The following is a 17,238-nucleotide window of genomic DNA, read 5'->3' as shown; positions in this document are numbered from 1 at the left end:
GGGAGCAGGATGGGGGGTGAGGGAGCAGAAGGCTGAGCCTGGAGCTTCTCAGCGCTGCAGACAGACAGAGGCCAGGCTCCCTGTCCTCCCACCATCACCCCTGCTTCTCTCTCCAAGCCTGGGACCTTCAGGACCCCACACGGCCCATCTTGATTGGGCCCTGGGAGGCCATCGAAGCTTCCAGAGGACGACGGAGGAACTGAGGGAGGAAGAAACTTCTGTCTCCCTCCAGGCGAGTGGCAGGGGGAGTTTGTCGCTGAAGAACTGAGCATTACAAGAGCACCCCCCGCCTCCCTCCTGGCTTCCAGGAAGTCCCCGGCATCATCAGGTCAGGGCAGAAGTGAGCCAGGGGCTGCCTGGTGTCCCAGCATAAGGCCGGATCACATCCTCTAAAACGTGAACTATTTCAACTTGACTGGGAAGGGGGCGGGGGGGGGGGGGTCCTGCACTCCTTTCAAATGCAGATTGGAACTTTTCACCCGGGGTCAGACAGCTGAGCTACTCCGTCCCCAGCAGAGGCTGGCGGCGCCGGGGCCACTCAAGCTCACACTTTCACAGTTTTTTTCCTGCCTGCACAGGAGGCCGCCTGCTGAAGGAATCAGACACCTCCCTCTCTAAACCCCCAAACCCACACCAGCCTCTCAGCTTACCAGGGGCACAAATCCCACTGTACTCCCCGAGAAGGCCCTCGAATGAGCAGAGGCTGGCCGGGCGCTCTGGGCCCAGCAACGGCGAAGAAACTGTTCTCATCACACGCACCGACTAAGGAACGTTAAGATCAATAGTGAGAAAAGCCAGGTGCTGATCCACGGCTCTGAAAGGAGGCGCATCTTCTGTGGGACGCGGTGCACAGCTGCTCCTTCTGGAGCAGAAGCCAGTGGCCAGCCTTCCTTGCTGTGGACTCACAAAAGGTGTCATGTTAGCGGGACTTGTCATCACCCAGCTTTGAGAAGTCACTTCAGGAGTGAACAACAGAAAAATATGAATAGCCTTAAAAAAAAAAAAAAAAAAGTCTAGGCTGGAACTTCTTGCCTCTATCATATCCCCTATCCTCACATGCAAGGCGGTTTCCGATTTGGCCTTGTCACCGCTCTCTGTCCCTCCCCTTTTCTCCTCCAACCAAAGGTGCCGCAAGGCCCTAGACTAGGGAAAGAGGATTCCACTGTGTGCCATCAAGACAATGTGGGGAATCAGAAGGCCTGAAAAACACCAAGGGAAGGGGAGGCTTGGTTTCTTGTTGGGGATGGCGATCTGGTCAACAGGTCCTGAGCTTCACATCTGGGTGGGGCGGGAGCCTCCCAAGAAAGGCCCCTCCCAGCAACACACCGCATGGGCCAGGCCAACCACCAGGAAGCCTGCGTGAGGCCAGAGAGGACAGCGCGGGTCATCCTGTGTCCAAGGTCCTACATGCACGCGAGCCCCATCCCCGCCACCAACGAGCAGACCACCACCATGCACGGGGTGAAGGAAGTGTTTCTAGACGCTCCCGCAGCCCTGCCAGTCTGTGACTTCATGAGTAAAGAGGGGGTGACGTAGAAGCCATAAAACTGTTGTAATAAACACACCAGACTCACACAAATGGGAGCTGACCTTCCGTGTTATCCCCTCTCCGCCGGGGTTGGCCCACCTGGCTGCCACTGCTGGTGTCCCTCACTGGGGGAGGTCTCCAAAGCCAAGTGGATACCCCACCTCCCACCTGCGGGCCACAACTCAGTTTACAAAACGTCTCTGCACAGCAGCACCGTATTTTTGACCCTAACGATCCCATGAGGGATGTCAGAGGAGTCGTGCAGTTTTTACAGAAGAAGCTGTGCAGATGCAGCCCGCACCCCCCTGAACCCCAATAAATGGAAGCAACTGGTCTCAAGGGGCCAGGGTGACTCAGCTCCATCTACGGAATGTCTCGGATGGGCCCAGGGCAGCCCTGCCCTGTCCAGTAGGTAGCCACCAGCCCCTTCTGGCTACTGAGCGGATGAAACGTGGCTAGTCCAAGTGGAGAGGGGATGTAAGCGTAAAATACACACAGCACGTACTTTTAAAGAATGTACAATGTCTCATTAATAGTTTTCTTTATATGGACTACATGTTAAAAATAACATTTTGGGTATACTGAGCTAATAAATATATCTTCTTAAAGTTAATTTCACCAGCTTCTTGTTAACTTTTCAGTGTGGCTACTGGAGCATTGTGAATGGCATATGAGGCTCACACGGCATTTCTATTGGGCGGTGCTGTTCTAGAACCATGGCCTGTCTTTCAACTTCAGATTCAGCCAGGAGTTAAGTGTTCTTGAGTACGACTGACACAGAATTTTCTTGTCTATTTTGAATATCCCCTTAAGGCTACAATGTACGGACTCCCAAGGGATTCTTTTAATTATGCTGGGAAATGTTGGTATCCTACCACCCTATTGCCCAGTTGCAAGTATAAGTCAAGCGGGAAAAACACGGTGGAAGGTCAGAGGAGTGTCAGAAGTTAGACAAGGTCAGTGGAGTGGTGCACCTCTTCCAAAATGTTATCAATTACTTCTGAGACCAACAGTCTACTTTAAATAATAATAGCCGTAACAAGTTGTTTATTGTAGTTTAATACAAGGATTACCTATTACGACACTTGTCAAATAGTCCAGCTTGATTTCTTACTATCGAGAGCAGAGTTCTCTCTCTGAACTGCCCTTTCCATAAAATGTACCCAGCAGGAGCCTGGTACCCGACCCCCACATATACACACTGTAGAGTGGGTGGGGAGGGAAGGGAGAGAAAGGGTTAGAGAACACAGGAATGGGCCCTTTCCTATTAGAAAGTAGCCTATCCTACCCTAGGGATCACAGGCCAGTCTCATTTCTCCATGCAAATGAACTTTTTAGCTACCTCCTGGAAGAAAAGCTGCACAGATGCGAAGGCCCATCCTGGGGCACACAATGACAGCCATTTGCATTCCTCCCGCGGCAGGATTAGCACAGGAATGTGCTTTGCAGCTTTGTGGGGGGAAAGGGAGTTTAGGAAGAAAGGAATGGGGGGGGGATTTCTCCCTGGTCTGTCCATCCAATGCTCTATGATACACTTCCACTTCTCTGAGAGTCAGAAAGTGGAAATAACTCCTGCCCGGGCTTTCTAAAGAGGGGGAGGTTGAAAAGGCCAGGGAGGGGGAGTGGGGCGAGGAAGGCCTTCGGGGGAGGGGAGCTGCGTGAATTAGGGGAACTGCCCCTCCTGGTGCTTTGATCCCCTCGGTTACTAGGAGAAACCAACTTTTCTCCTTGGGTTAATCAAAACCAAATTACTCAGGAATGTGGCAGGACAGGTCTGAGCTTCCAGGTCCCTTTGTCTTTGAGGATTTAAAATGAAATAATTTTTTTAAAGCAGATGGCAGTGGCTTACGGGATAGGTAAAGTGAAAAGTCTGAAGGAACCTCAGACCACATCCTCAACCCTCAAAAAAATTTAAATATATATATCTATATCTCCATAAATCTGCCATAATCTACCAATAAAGAAGCTATTTTGTAGATTAAGGCCCCAAGTCAAAAGAACCTTCTATTTTATCTTATTGCCCCCCTCAGAAAAGAGTCCCCAAAACTAAGTGCAAATAAGAAACAGTGTAAGATGTGACTGTCAAAGTGAAAATAAGAAACAGTGTAAGATGTGAGCAACATCCAAATTATAGAATATACCATTTAAAGCGAAGCCTCCCCCCAATCCCCCCCCCCCCCAGCCCAAGAACACACTTCTTCCAAGCACAAAGCTTGGAAGTATTTTTTGGTGCAAGGTTCTCCCTTGGGAATCCTAGAGTAGGAAGGGGAGCAACCAGTCACTATTCAAATGCATCGATCAAACAAACCCATGGGGACTTTGTAAACTTTGGGGTGTCTTTAAGCTATAAGATGAGCAGCATTCAGGGAATGACTCACGGTAGGGATGAAAGGGTCCCACCGAGTGCCAGAAGACACCACTGCTCATCTGCTGTCCAGAGAAAGCTAGGACCTCACCACCCAAAACTGCCCTGTTTGCTAGGAAAGTGTGCTGGGTGTGTTGAATGCAGTTTCAATAACAAGAGGCAACAGGAAAAGGCTGACCTCATAGATGAAAGAAACCCGGGGCTCAGGGCTATATTAAGGCCTCCACACCTCCTCCCCGGCTCACATCTCTTGGCGGGCCTGGCCTGCACTCCAGGCTACTGGAAACTACAGCGAAACACCCCACTGCACATTGTTAGTAGGGACAGCAAGGAGTGACACGTCCCGGGGCACCCAGCAGCAGTAATGTGAACAGCCCTTTGTGCATTATAAAATGCCACCATGCTCCACTGCAAGACCCGATCAGCCCTCACTGCCCCCCCCACCAAAAAAAATGATAAAATAAACAAACAAAGCACACCACCAGTTACGCTACAGAGCCTGGATTCAAAAGATAAAGTGAGGCCAACACACAGGCCTGAGAACCAGCTTGTCATACACTGTAAATGGCCCAGGGCCTATGATTATCTGGGAGGTGGCACTAAAGTAACTTTTAAAATACTCTTCACCTTATCTTTAGGCCCAAGCACACACATACACCACCCGTCTCAGATCTCTGCCATTAGTGTGGTCCATTTAGATTTTCCAAAACAAGGTCATCCCACTAGGCCCTTCCCCTGCTTCCGGTCACAGCTGCAGACTTTCACCCCCTTCCCCAACAAAAGGGACCTTGTACACAAAATTAAGCCGAACCATTAGTCTTTGCGGTGTGAGAGAGTACACTGAGCCCTCACAGTATTTACCCTCCTGCCAGGCTAGGCCCAGGGTGCTGCCCAGAGGGAGCCTCCCCCTCAATGGCTGGGGGAGCTTCCCCAGAGATTAGAGGCCCAGCTCCCTTAGCCTCTGCTCCACACTGCAGCTGTGCAGCCAAGGCCCTACTTTTCAGAAAATAAACACAAAGCTTTTTTTTTTTTTTTTTAAGAGAGAATGAAAAAACTTTCTCCCAGACTCAGTAACTATAGAAAATAGTTTGAAAGGGCCAGAATCATCCCAGGTACTGCTGAGCTGTCCAATACCGGAGCCACCAGCCACATGCGGTTTCCAAGCTCTGGAAAGGTGACTGGTCCCAACTGTTGAAACAAGAATGTCATAGCAATACTGTGGGTTGCATACATTTTAAAGTTAATTCCACCTGTTCCTTTTTTGTATCTTATTAAAGGGACTACTAGAAAAAATACAATTACATATGGGGCTCAAGTTCTATTTCTATGGGTTGGTGCTCTGGAGAATGGAAACATTATAGCCTTGAACACAAGCCCATGCCCATGCCCATGCCCATGTCCTAAAAGGAAATGCTTAATTTTTAAGTGCTAGCTAAAAGGAAGCAAATGGCAATATCTGATATCAGCTAGGTCCAATCACAGACTCAGAGGATGCTCACCAAGTATGTCCAACTTGAAAGAGAAGGCAGGAATCTCATGTCTTTTTAGCCAAGAGGAACAAATGCAATCTCTATCCCAGTGATTCTTAACTGGAGGGCCACTCTGCCTCCCCAGCAGAGTGCGGGCAATTCCTGGAGACTTTTTTTTATTGTCACATGGGGGGGGGGGGTGCTACTAGCCTCCAGCGGAGACGATCTAGTGCACACGATGCTGCTAAATGTCCCACGGTGCACAAGACAACCATCTCCTCTAACAGAATTATCAGGCCCACGTGTCAACAGCGCCCAGAAAAACCAGGAAGGGACTAGATGTGAGGCCCAAGAAAGCATACTTTTAACACTTGGATTTCCAGGGGGCGGCTGGCTAGAAGGGGCATCGCTTTGCAAAATGGCTTCTCTGCAGGTCTCAGCGCTGGTAACAAGTTTTAGTGGGAGAAACAATGTGGGTCAATAAAAATAACAAAAAATGTTAAAACTATATTCAGTTTCTCACCAGACTGAGGACTGAGTGTCCATGGTTGATAGGTCTGGACAGGTCTGTTTTTCAAGCTATTTGGGGGGGGGGGGGGGAGGGACAGGGTTTAAAGCTTGAAGCAAGTGAGCCAGAAACCCCTGTACACAAAGTGACGCTTCTCAGGGAGGACTCCAACTGGGCAGCCACCGGCCGGCCCAGTGCCCCACCCCTGACCACACAGGTTCCTGTGACGGGTGACAGCGCAGCAGCGGGGGAACTGTGATTGGGCCTGCAGGGGCAGGAAGGGAACAGGGCGACGGCCGGAGGAGGCAAAGACAGGAAGAGCACGGAGATGAATGGTTACAGCCCCTTTCTCGGGGCCTGGCTGGGAAGCACTGCAGGAAGGGGGGGCGGGGAGGGCCCATGATAATTAACTCAGCAAGTTGATAGTATTTGCATATAAATGCCTCCACAAATCACTACAAACAAGCCAGGACAAGTCAGGCCTATTAGCATATACAAGCCAGCCTGGGAAGGCCTCTCTAGGTGGGTCATCGAGGGGGCTGCTCACTTAGAAGGCCGCCTGCCAGCTGAAGGGGGTGGGGGTGGGAGGGGGACACATGAGGGGAGGGCTGGGGAGGACGGTGACACTGTCTAATTTCAGACTCTCTCACTTCTGAACTCAGTTGCAGGATGTCAAAAGGAACTGGCTTTCTTCCCAGCCTGTAAGGGAAGAGCCGAAGGAACGCTGGACCTTTTGGTTTCTTTCTCCCAGGGTGTTGGAAAACAAAAGGTAGCTGAGGCCATCGGCAGCCACAAAAGAAATACAGAAGGAAAGGAAATGGGGATGGAAGCAGCCTTTGTTAAGACGCTACTCAATATGCTAGCTATAAGCAGGCAAAGCCTACTTTTCCATTTAATTCCCACTATAAATGTGAGGTGTCTATTACGCCCATTTTACAGATGAAGGAAGTTAAGGCTCAGAGGTCCAATGAATGGTCCACAGTCACACAGCTAGGCGGGAGTAGAGCTGGGCCTCAAGCCTAGGACCCCAGCAGACGGCTTCAGGCTCAAGCAGAGTGAAGGGCAGAAGCCGGTTTCCCAAAGAGCAGGCTCATTTCATTCAGCTCTGCTTCTGGCAGGAAACTGAGTGCGAACCACAGGGCCCCCGTTTCAAGGGCTGATTCATAAGCGGCACTGTGATCCTGAACAGGACCCTACCCTGTTTCATTTTGTAATTATCTCACTCTTTCAACCAATGAGGAGGGCTGTACCTCCCTCCAGTTAGACACTTGGGAATCTGCACCAGGGTTTCCTCTTCCAGCCAGTTGCTCCACTGTCTGGACAACTGTTACAGATTCCCCAGCAAGGGCAGAATAAATTAACAGTCCTTTCCCAAGAGGTGTAAAAGTTCTGTTTTCCCCAAAGATACCTCTGTCTGGGTATCACACCTACTGAGGGAAAAGCCTGCTTCACTCCTCCACTTGGAAAAAGCGGGGGGGGGGGGGGCCTATTATTTCGCGTCTGCCATGCTCTCCCTGGAACTACATTTTAGAAGCCAGCCAGGTAGCACATGTTCAAATTGTCAGGTGCACACACTGACAGTCTTCAATGGCCGGGTGAAAAAGCGATACCATTCGAGTTGCTTTCACAGTGACATCAACCTCCTAACACACACTGAATCCGGGGAGTCTTCCTTAAGTGTCCGAAAGTTGACTTGACGCTTCAGCAACAATGCAGATGATCCAGGGAGAAATATGGAGGGAGCTGTTACAAGAAAAGCGAAAGCCACTCCCCCTACTAGCCAAATGGACATTAAGAACCAAGGCCCTGAGCCAAAGAGCATTTTAAAAAGCAGGGCCTGAAGTGGTGGAAGAGGCTTGCATTGTTTCTTGAGCAGTTAAGAAAAATTGTTTTTAAAAAGTCACAAAAATACAGAGGGAAAAGCTGCTGAAGAGGAGAAAAAAGGCCCACACGTGTTCTTTAGCATATTTTCACTGGGCAAAGATGTCAGGAAAAAAAAAAAAAAGTTGTCCAAAATAGGCCACTAAGAGACCAGAAGTGAGAGAAGCAAGTAAGTTCATGTCTACACATGCGTACTTTTTAATAGACTTACAATTTAAACTCTTTTGAAAAGAGCTTTTTATACACAGATGGGAAACTTCCATATTTGAACAGGCACTTATATGACTTTTGGGCGGGGGGGGGGGGCGAGGGGGCTGCAGGGCTGAAATCAAATATCGAATTAAGCCCCTTCGTCTTTTCACTCAGCTAATCTGACTCCAGCCTCTCCACTAAGGAGATTCAAGTGAGAAGACAGACAGCTGCCTGTGAACTGGGATTTTAATACTGAAATGCAGAACCCACGGCAGAGATGTGCACAGGCACAGTCCTCATTCATATTCTAGTTCAGCCCACAGACTCGGGAGAATCTTTCTCCAGGCACGTTCCTGGATAAAAGTGGGCACCACCAAGACCAAGAAACCAAGAAGTGCACAAAACTGCTCTTTAGCTCACCCCCAGGGCCCCCAAGTAATTCAGCCCTTCTTACCACACTGCCCCCGATCAGTCTACAAGACCCCTTCATGCTGAACCATCCAAGTCCTCAGTCTCAGCCCTTCTCTTTAGGTAACACCCCCCCCCAACACACACACACACACACACACACACACACAGGGGGAGGGGGGAGGGAGGGGTGAGAAGCAGTCACCAATCGTCTCCAGAAGCACAGGAGCAGGGGGAAGTCTCACTCCCAGATCAAAGGTCTGTGGATGAAATCACTTTCAGGACAGTGCGTGAAATCGGCAGCAGATGAAAATTCCACCGTCTTTTTCACAGAGTCCAATGGAGCCAGTTTTCCCAGTTCAGAGTCTTCCTACAGACGACTAAAGATATTCCATAAACGCCCAACTGTTGCTCCAAGAGACCCACTTAAAATTAAAGACGAGATAATCATTTGAGAAAGCCTTTAAGGCCATTATGTGATTAGCAGAATGGAAGGGGGAAGGATCGGGTGCTTCCCCATCTTCGCAAGGAGCTGGCTGCCAAGGGGGTTCCATGGTTAGTCCCAAACCAGCAGCAGCAGCAGCAGCCAGAAGGGACAAGCACGGGAGCAGAGCACAGGTTCTGCCCACCCTACCCCTTCCATGGAAGCCTTAGACCAACTGCAGGGAGGCAAGGGGAGGAAAAAATCTCAGAGGTGGCACACAATTCAAAGAGAGAGCAGCTGAGCCACCTTAGACCCTTCCTCCCCTCACTCCACTCCCCCAGGACACAGGAGGCCTGCTAAGGCCTCTCTGGAGGGGTGCACATCAAAACCCCCATGCATTAATCCTCATGTTGACAAGACTGCATGGTGACCCTCCCTTGGGATGAGAGAAGGGCTCACCCAAATGGCAGATTAAGCCCAGGCGTTTTGCTAAGAGGCCCTGCCTGTCTGGGGTTAAAACCAACAAAATAGAAGTTTTGCTCTGAAATGGAGCTAAATTTGCCACCTAGCAAATTTTCTATGTCTCTTACCTCATTTTTATTCACACCCTTACCCCTGCAAAAGCAAGAAACTCTGGGAATTAAGGGTGAAAGAAGGGGAGAAACATCTAAGGGGTGGGGGAACCACCTTTAAAAGTAACGAGAAGCCAAGACACCTTCCTTGGGCAAAGAACTCTTTAGAAACGCACCCATCAGGGCTTGGACCGCTCAAAGCCTTGTCCTCAGCATCTTGCCCGCTGCCCCAAAGAATGAAAAGCAGAAGAAAACACTCAAGTTGTCTCTGTGCTTCTGAAGCTTTGGCACAACACTGTTGTCAATTCCCCCGTTTCCACATCCATATAGAAGTCATTTACCACATTAGTAGGAAAAAAGCCCTCTAACATCTGACTGTCACTTCACACATGTTCAAAGAGAACGGTCTGGCAGCCAACTTTAAATCATACAGAAAAGAAATCTGACAGTTGTTGATTTTGTAGTTTTCCCCCTCAATCTGGATTTTGAGAGTGGCTTGCCAGTGAGCCAAGACTGTTGCTCGGGTCACTCCCTCGGGTCAGTCTGACCCAATCTTAGCTTCTGTGTGTGTTTCTCAATCTGAGCAGCCTAAGGACTCCAGACACTGTGCTCTGGACAGAACAGGCACCTTTTAACATTTGATTGAGATCAGCTCCTGCAAAGGAAATCCCTTGACTAGATTCTAGTAAACCTGGGTCCTCCTTTCTCCTTGACCATAGTTTATAACCCAGGCAGAGGCGGGTGATTCTGAGCTGTGATTTCTGACAATCACCATTACAATCAGATTCTCATACCAGAGCATGTGCAGACCCCTATGAAGTTCACTATAATGGAATCTGCCTTCCTGTTGTGTCTTCACGGTAACGCCCCCATCCTGGTTAATTACGCCAGCCTTGGGGACCAGAGTAGGCCAACAGGCCCCAGAACTACAGAAATAGGCCGGGCTAAGAGCAAGCAACCATTTTAATAACAAGTGAAAGTATAAACCACAGCACATGCTGCACTGCTTGAGGTTACTGATGCTGGACGTCAGGTGCATTATCCCTGCAATACTAGCAAGTGTGAGATGGAGCTTGCAAGTTTCTCCAGGCAGAATCTCGGTTGTCTCCCCTACAAGACAAGGCCAAGCCCTTGATGTTAAGAAGGTAGCTAGTTACTCTCAATAGTGGGTATAGAGACAACTCACTTTCTTCCCCTTCAAATAATTCCCTCTAATTTCCTACATTTTTATAAAATGCCACTTGGTCACTTAAATATTTACTTTTTAAAATAAAACTGTTGCAATTCTGCAAAAAAAAAATAATTTCTTAGGTGAGGGTCTGTTTTGGGCCCTTTTATTTCTCACACTAATACTTCAGAAGAAATTAAAAATAAAAATCCCCAGTAGCACACAGTGACAATAAGGACATGCTCCCTGCACACCACTCAGGACCAGAACTGAAGGAACTGAGCTAAATTATCACCAGCCCCAGATAATATCTTGCTAGTATTTATTCTAATGAACTAACAACCTCTGGGTCACCCAAGGTGAGCCAGGCCTGTCCTGGAAGTGTCTAGTAATCATCATTTAATAATAATGAAAACTGAAATCTCGCTTATTTTAGCTCCTTGCCACTGGGCAGTCCAACTGGCACCAAGTTTACAGGGCAGTTAAATCCATTCCAAATCCTTTCCGAAAGCATCAAGAAGGCAGGCATTTCACTGTCCTGCTGGGAGGAGCCAAACTGAGGCCCGCTGAGAGCACTGTTTTAGTTGGGTCCTTTCCACCCAGCCTGAGTATTCATTTGTGCAAATAAAAGACGGAAGGGAAGAAACCAAAATTAAAGTTTCAGGTGGTTGGGGAAGCAGCTCAGATTTTTTTTTTAATTTTGGAAGAGTGGGCAAGGGTTTCTCAATAGTTGCCCGTCAATCAAAACTGTTTTCAGGAGCACTGGAAAACAGCAGTTCTGTCCCAGAGAAAGTGCAGCCATTTCAACAGAGAGCTGGGAAAAGGGAGGTGACCCATGTCATAAAGACAGTAGGTCTTCAAGCCACTTAATTCCTTGTGATTCCAAAAGGACTGTTTTTAAAGTGTAAAAGTGCTTGCTTCTGCATCTGCCCCATGTTGTTAAATAACACTTGTGTAATTAAATAAAAGAGCAAAGTGTGACCCTAGCCCATTCTGAGAGGCACTTACACGCTCCCTGAAAACATGCTGGAAACGAAATGAAATGCAGACAATCTCCTTAGTCCTGTAATTTAAGGAAGGAAGGGAGGAAAAGTTTCTCTTGGCCTTCACAGCCACACACCCTCTGAAAGGGGGGGGGCACTTTGGGGTCTCTACAAAGTACACTGAACACAAATACAGGTGTGCAAACATCCAGGTATGTACCTCTCTCCAATGACCCCATTCTTGAAACCCTTAAATTATTCAGAATTGCGGTCTCCTGACTTCCCTCACACCCCACCTCTGCTCTCTAATTGCTTTTCGTGTTTGGGTTGGGTAACGAAAAGGATTTCAGAATCTCAGGCCGCTGGTGGCAGTTCTGATAACAAGGAACAGGCCCACGCTCCTGGCCTCGGCCTCTCACGATCAGGTTACCTTGGAAGGTGTATGTTTTCCTCTCAAATGCAATCTCGGCCCCAGCACTCAGGCTTCCCTCTCCAGCCCAGCCTACTGGAACTCGTGATTTTCAGGGTTTCCCCTTGAAAACTATCCAGAAACCACAGCCATTAAAAGAACATGAAGGTTTGACACCTCCTGAATTTAGGAATGAGGGGGACTCCAGGGGCCAACTCTACAAACTCGCACCTGCTGCTTGATGGCAAAGAAACGAAGTTCCCAGGCTAAAGTGAGTTTTAAATTATACTCTATTTATTTAGTGACTTGTCTCCAAAGATCTCAAAGCATGGGATGGAACAAGATGACGTGTGACTTTCTCGCTATCTACCTACAAGGTTTAAGTGAGTTTTCCTTGCTTTGCCTTGATATACTCCACCCAGCAGGCCCAGTGTGTGGGAGAGGCCTTCTCCCTGTGCTCAAGTGTGCCCTCTCCGAGGTTATCTGTCAGTGGCTTTTAGAGTCTTCTTCAAGGCCAGTGAAGTGACACAAATAGAGGATGGGGGAAAGATGACCCTTCTGGATTCACCTACTCTTGGGTTTCATTTAAGCCGGTTTGTAGACCGTGTGCCATGTGGCAGGCAATGCACTCAGACTACCCCAGGCATGAGCTGTGGTCTCTGTCCTCCAGGCGTTTACCCATCACTATAGCTCATGTATGTCTAAAGCAGACAGAATCATTTTCCAGAAAGTTCTTTTCCCTCTAAGTGTACAATGATTACTTTTTTTTTTTTTTTTCTTGCTACTGACCTAACTTGGGCATTCCTCCTGCTCCTTTAACAGGACAAACATCTCAGCTTTCCCTCTCTCACCCCCATCCCTGCGGAAGTGAAAGCTGCTCTGGTTTTTCCAGAGTGAGAACAAACTAAGATTAGAGGGTGGTCAAGGGGATCTGCAAACGTGCCTTCCAGCGCCCCAACTCCGATTCTCCCTTTAATGCTCCACAACAAGCGCATTTTTCACATTGTTTTGAACTGACCAGTGACTTCTCTTGGGCTGAAAAGGGGGGCATTTTTAGGCAGAGGAACCCAAACTTCAAAATGACACCAGCACCGCAAGTATTCAGAAGGCGGGAACTAATCCAAAAGCAAAATAAGTAAGGAGGGAGGGGAGAAAAGATGGAAGGGAGGGAAGGAGGAAGGGCTTTACTCGGCGGTGCCCAGCAGCATTGCGAGGCTCTCGCCCCAGGTAGGTTCCAATTGGACCTAGTAGTTCAAGTGCATCCAGCCGGCCCTTCCCCCACGCGCCCCAAGAGAATGGGAAGTTCAGCCAAGACTCACAGCACCTGCCCGCGGCTCCAGGCCGGCTGCGCGACCCGGGCGGGCGGCGGCGGGGGAGGCGGCTCCACTCACCTGGCACACAAAGGGAGCTCCGCGCACCTCCGGCGGGAGGAGGCACTTGCAGGTCCGAGGGCCGGGGCGTGCGCGACAACGGGGAATTCCAGCGGCACCAGAGCCCCAAACTTACCCACCCCAGGCGGCATTCTCCCCACCTCCCGCTGCCCCCGGGGCTCCGAGGTGGCTCTGCCTAGGTGCAGGGGGGCCGCAGGCAGGGGAGGGGGGCTCATGGTGGCGGCCGGGACTGGCGGTCGCCCCTCCCCAGGAGGGAGGATCCCCGGGCGCTCGGCCGGGATTCACCCAAGGGGCGCGCGGCTCGCGTCCCCGTCCCCGGCCTGCCCACCGCCGGCTCGGCCGCCCTCCTGGAATCGCTTTATGTAAATGAAGCTCCGCTCGCAGTTTGCGGCGCTCACCGCCCCGGGAAGGGGGGCGGGCGGGGCGGGGGGCCTTCGGGGATCCACATTACACAGCAACAAAGCGGAAGGTTAATTTGAAACTCACAGCCCCGCCGCCCGCCGCCGCTCTGCTCCCCGGGCAAAGCCTGACATCTACAGTCGTGCCGGGCGCAGGCCGGGTGCTCAGCGGTGGCGGCGGCCGCGCCCGCGGGGACACGGGGGACACACGCCGGCGCGCGCGAGGCCGAGCACTGGGCCGCGCTCCGGGCACGGGCCTCCGGGCTGGCCGCGCTGCGCGCCTGGGGACGCGAGCCCCGGAGCCGCTCGGCCTGAGCCTCCCCCCAACCCGCCCGGTGGGAACAAAGCCCGGGGCTCCCCAGGCGCTGACCCCTCGCTCCTCAAAAGTCAGGAGCCGGCCTAGAAGCCGGCGAGAAGAAAGGGACGCGCCCTTGGCCAAAGAAAGGAGCCTGGGGTCTTGGACCCGGAGCCATCGGTCTCTGGGCCCCATCCACGTCACGGCCAGGCCACTCCAGCATGGGGACACTAGCCAATGTGGACAGGAATTTATTTGAAACACACACCCATCCTATTAACTGCTTTACAGAGCACTTCTGTTTCTCAGCTGCAGAAAACTTACAAAAACATCCCCCGCTCCCCCCTTCCAGAGTTTAAGGACAAGAGTTTTTAATGAGAGAGAAAAGAAAAAGAGGGGAAGACGTGAAGAGGGGTCTCAGTTTGCAATTATGTCTCTTGCACAAGACTCGCCTTACAAAGCCACAGAGGTTCGGGCCGGGCACAGATGATGTCCTTCATAGGGAGACTCTACGGGAGGGGGTCAAGTTTCCAGGCGGCCACCCCGGTTGGTCAAAGCAATTGCTGGACACGTTTATATCTCCCCAGGTTCGCCTTTTCCATTCTGCTGGGCCAAGGGGGCACCACAGAAATCCCACCGGAAGTCCCCTGTCCTCCCTGCCAGAATCCCAAGCTCAGCCTGAATTGAGTCCGGATTCTCTGGGCACAGAAAGGCACCTGCTTTTACCCTTTCCGACAGCCACCCACCCAGGCTGGCCCCACAGCCCGGAGAGTCCTTTCCGACTGCACAATAATGAACCATGCAAGTGTTAGAAATATAATAAGCTCATGAGGCGAGGAGCTGTATGTATGGAATCGCATTAGCATTACGCACACGTGGATGCAGGAGGAAAAGGGGTGCCCGGCTGATGAAAGCTATCATGTCACCATGTAGAAGGCATTTTACACAATATAATTTGGGTTCAAATTAATGTAAATATCTAACTTGTTCGAGACAGATGACCCCCCTTTCCGTGTTAGTCCAGAAACGAGACTCCAAAAAAATTTTTTTTTCAGCTAGGGCCCTGGGAGAAAAGATTGCCTCTAGGGAATCATGTCCGATTAGGGACAAAGGAAAGCACAAGCCAAATTCTGTCACACATGAGAGAGTAAGGGGGGTAACGGGGGGGGGGGGAGTGAAGAGCAAAAAAGGAAAGTGGAGGATGATTTCATAAACCAGAGTATGATCACCGCAGAGCTGTTTCCAGACCGCCTGACTTCAGGCCCAAGAACAGGTGGTGTTTTCAAAACACACTATTATTTATATTAGCCACGTGAGTTGAGAACACCTTAAAGAAAACCAATTAATAATTTAATTGAAAAAGTGACTATGAATAATACATGAAGATGATGCTAGCAATAATGCAAGCAATGCGGCACACACCACACAGAGATGTCCCTGGAAATCTCAGGAAAATGAGGGCTCTGGGCCCCACTCCTTACCTGGAAGCAGCAACCCATGGCCCCTCAGATAAATTAAAGACAATGAGAAAGCATTTATGCTCCCAGAAAAATATAATTTTGCTGCTTTGTTTTAACTTTTATTAACAGGGGCCAACCTTGTAATCTGGTGACATCATCAACCTGTGGGCCTACATTTAAATATCTTCAATAAAATAAAAACTGGACAGCCCAAAGAACCAGCTATAAAATACTCTGGAAGGCTGAGGAGGTGCTGGGAACAAGGTCCTGAGGGGATCTGTCCTGACACTGCCAGCGTCCCAAGAAGCAGACACTATAACCCACTTCCTGCACCTCGGAGGCCTGACAAATAGAACTACGCGTGACCCAAGGTCCCTTTCCTTTATCTTAATCTGGCACCAGCTACATACATGGTGAGGCCTGGTCAAGCTTGCCTTTGTTACAGGCAAAAACTGAACAGGTAATCCACAGGCAGGTACTCTATGGTCTCCTCCATTATGAATACAAAGGACTGCAGAAAAGCTGGAGTGTTACCTCTACTAAAACTTATTTTCATCATTAACAAAAATAATACCTTTTCAGAGGGAATTTGCAACTTTTACACTTACAAACGGAATCAACAGTTTCTCTGAAATGCATGTTGCACATTCTGTCCTGGAAGGCCCTGGCTCTTCTGAGGGCAGCTGCCTGCCGATCAGCCCACGGCCTACACAGCAGGGACAGCCCACACTCTCGCCGCCCTGTCCTGAACGCTGTTGACAAATAAACCCACTCTCAGAGAAGGCAATTCCTCCCTTCCAGTTCTCCATAACTAGTCTCATCTCATCTGGAAAGCGTAATTGGCAACAGCCGAAAGGATAAATATTTAAAACTAAATCAGGGAATGCTAACCCCTTCCCTACTCCTCCCCTTACTCTCTCCCCGAGCCAGAGGCCAGCCCCGCTAACGCTTAGCTGGCTGGTAAATTACAATGATCCCAACCGAGCTAACTGGCTTGTCTCTCCACATACACACTCCCTCTCCAATGCTGTATCCTTTCGCTTCAGCAAAGGTAAATATGATCTCTGGGCTGAGACACAGTGAATGTCAGCATTCTGACTTCACACTAAACCCGGGCTCTATTTTCACAGCACAACTGGGTTTAGGCGGATTTGTGTATTCTTCCAGATCCTTCTATTTTTATTAAATTATATATACACATTGATTTTAAAACTAGTGCTTAAATAACCTTGAGGCTTTAACAAAGAAAAAAGCTGGGGGAGGGGGACAAGTCCCTGAAATAAACATGGGAACATTTGGAGCTGAATGCCCCGATATCACCCATCATTTCTAGGCAGTTATATTTAGGGGCCTGGTACCCTAAATTTTGGGTGGCCAGGCCCTCCTGGGTATGGGACAGAATGCAGGCTCTCCTCAGAACCCACACTCCCCCTCCATAACCTTCGCAGGCTGCTGTGCCAAGGCCTACACACAGATGTTTTGATTCACATTTCTCTGATACAAACCTCAAGGCCTCCATCTATCGCTACAATGCTAATTCCATAGATTAATTTTTACCCCCAAGTCGTAGGTGGAACATTATCTAGCTTACTTACCCACCCCTCCCTAGCTCAGACCCTAAATCTGTCAGTGACACACATAAGAAACTCACAAAAGAGGAACCATTTTTTTAAAAGCTGTGACTGGAAAGAGCTTTTCCAAATTAATTTTAAGTTACAAAGCCCAAGTTTTAAGAAAAGCAAAAATAAAGACCTTGTCTTAAACTAGCTTTAAAACATTAGGTAAAG

General features: G+C 49.6%; 1 protein-coding gene across 4 annotated transcripts in view; it reads right to left on the bottom strand.

The window, feature by feature from the left end:
- The window catches only part of ZFHX3 (zinc finger homeobox 3), a 243,494-nt gene that overhangs the window by 216,547 nt on the left and 9,709 nt on the right, over window positions 1-17,238 (bottom strand). Inside the window, exon 1 of one of the 4 annotated variants that reach the window (XM_081119494.1) lies at window positions 13,299-13,630. The exons of the other annotated variants lie outside the window; for them this stretch is intronic. The gene's annotated coding sequence lies outside the window, so the exon portion shown is untranslated. Of the gene's footprint in view, window positions 1-13,298; window positions 13,631-17,238 lie in introns of those variants that run through there. 4 annotated transcript variants of the gene reach the window in all.

This window comes from Miniopterus schreibersii (genome assembly GCF_964146895.1).
Source record: "Miniopterus schreibersii genome assembly, chromosome: 18".
NCBI lineage: Eukaryota > Metazoa > Chordata > Mammalia > Chiroptera > Miniopteridae > Miniopterus > Miniopterus schreibersii.
The sequence above is the reverse complement of the archived record's forward strand: the minus strand, read 5'-3'. Positions and strand labels throughout refer to the sequence as shown.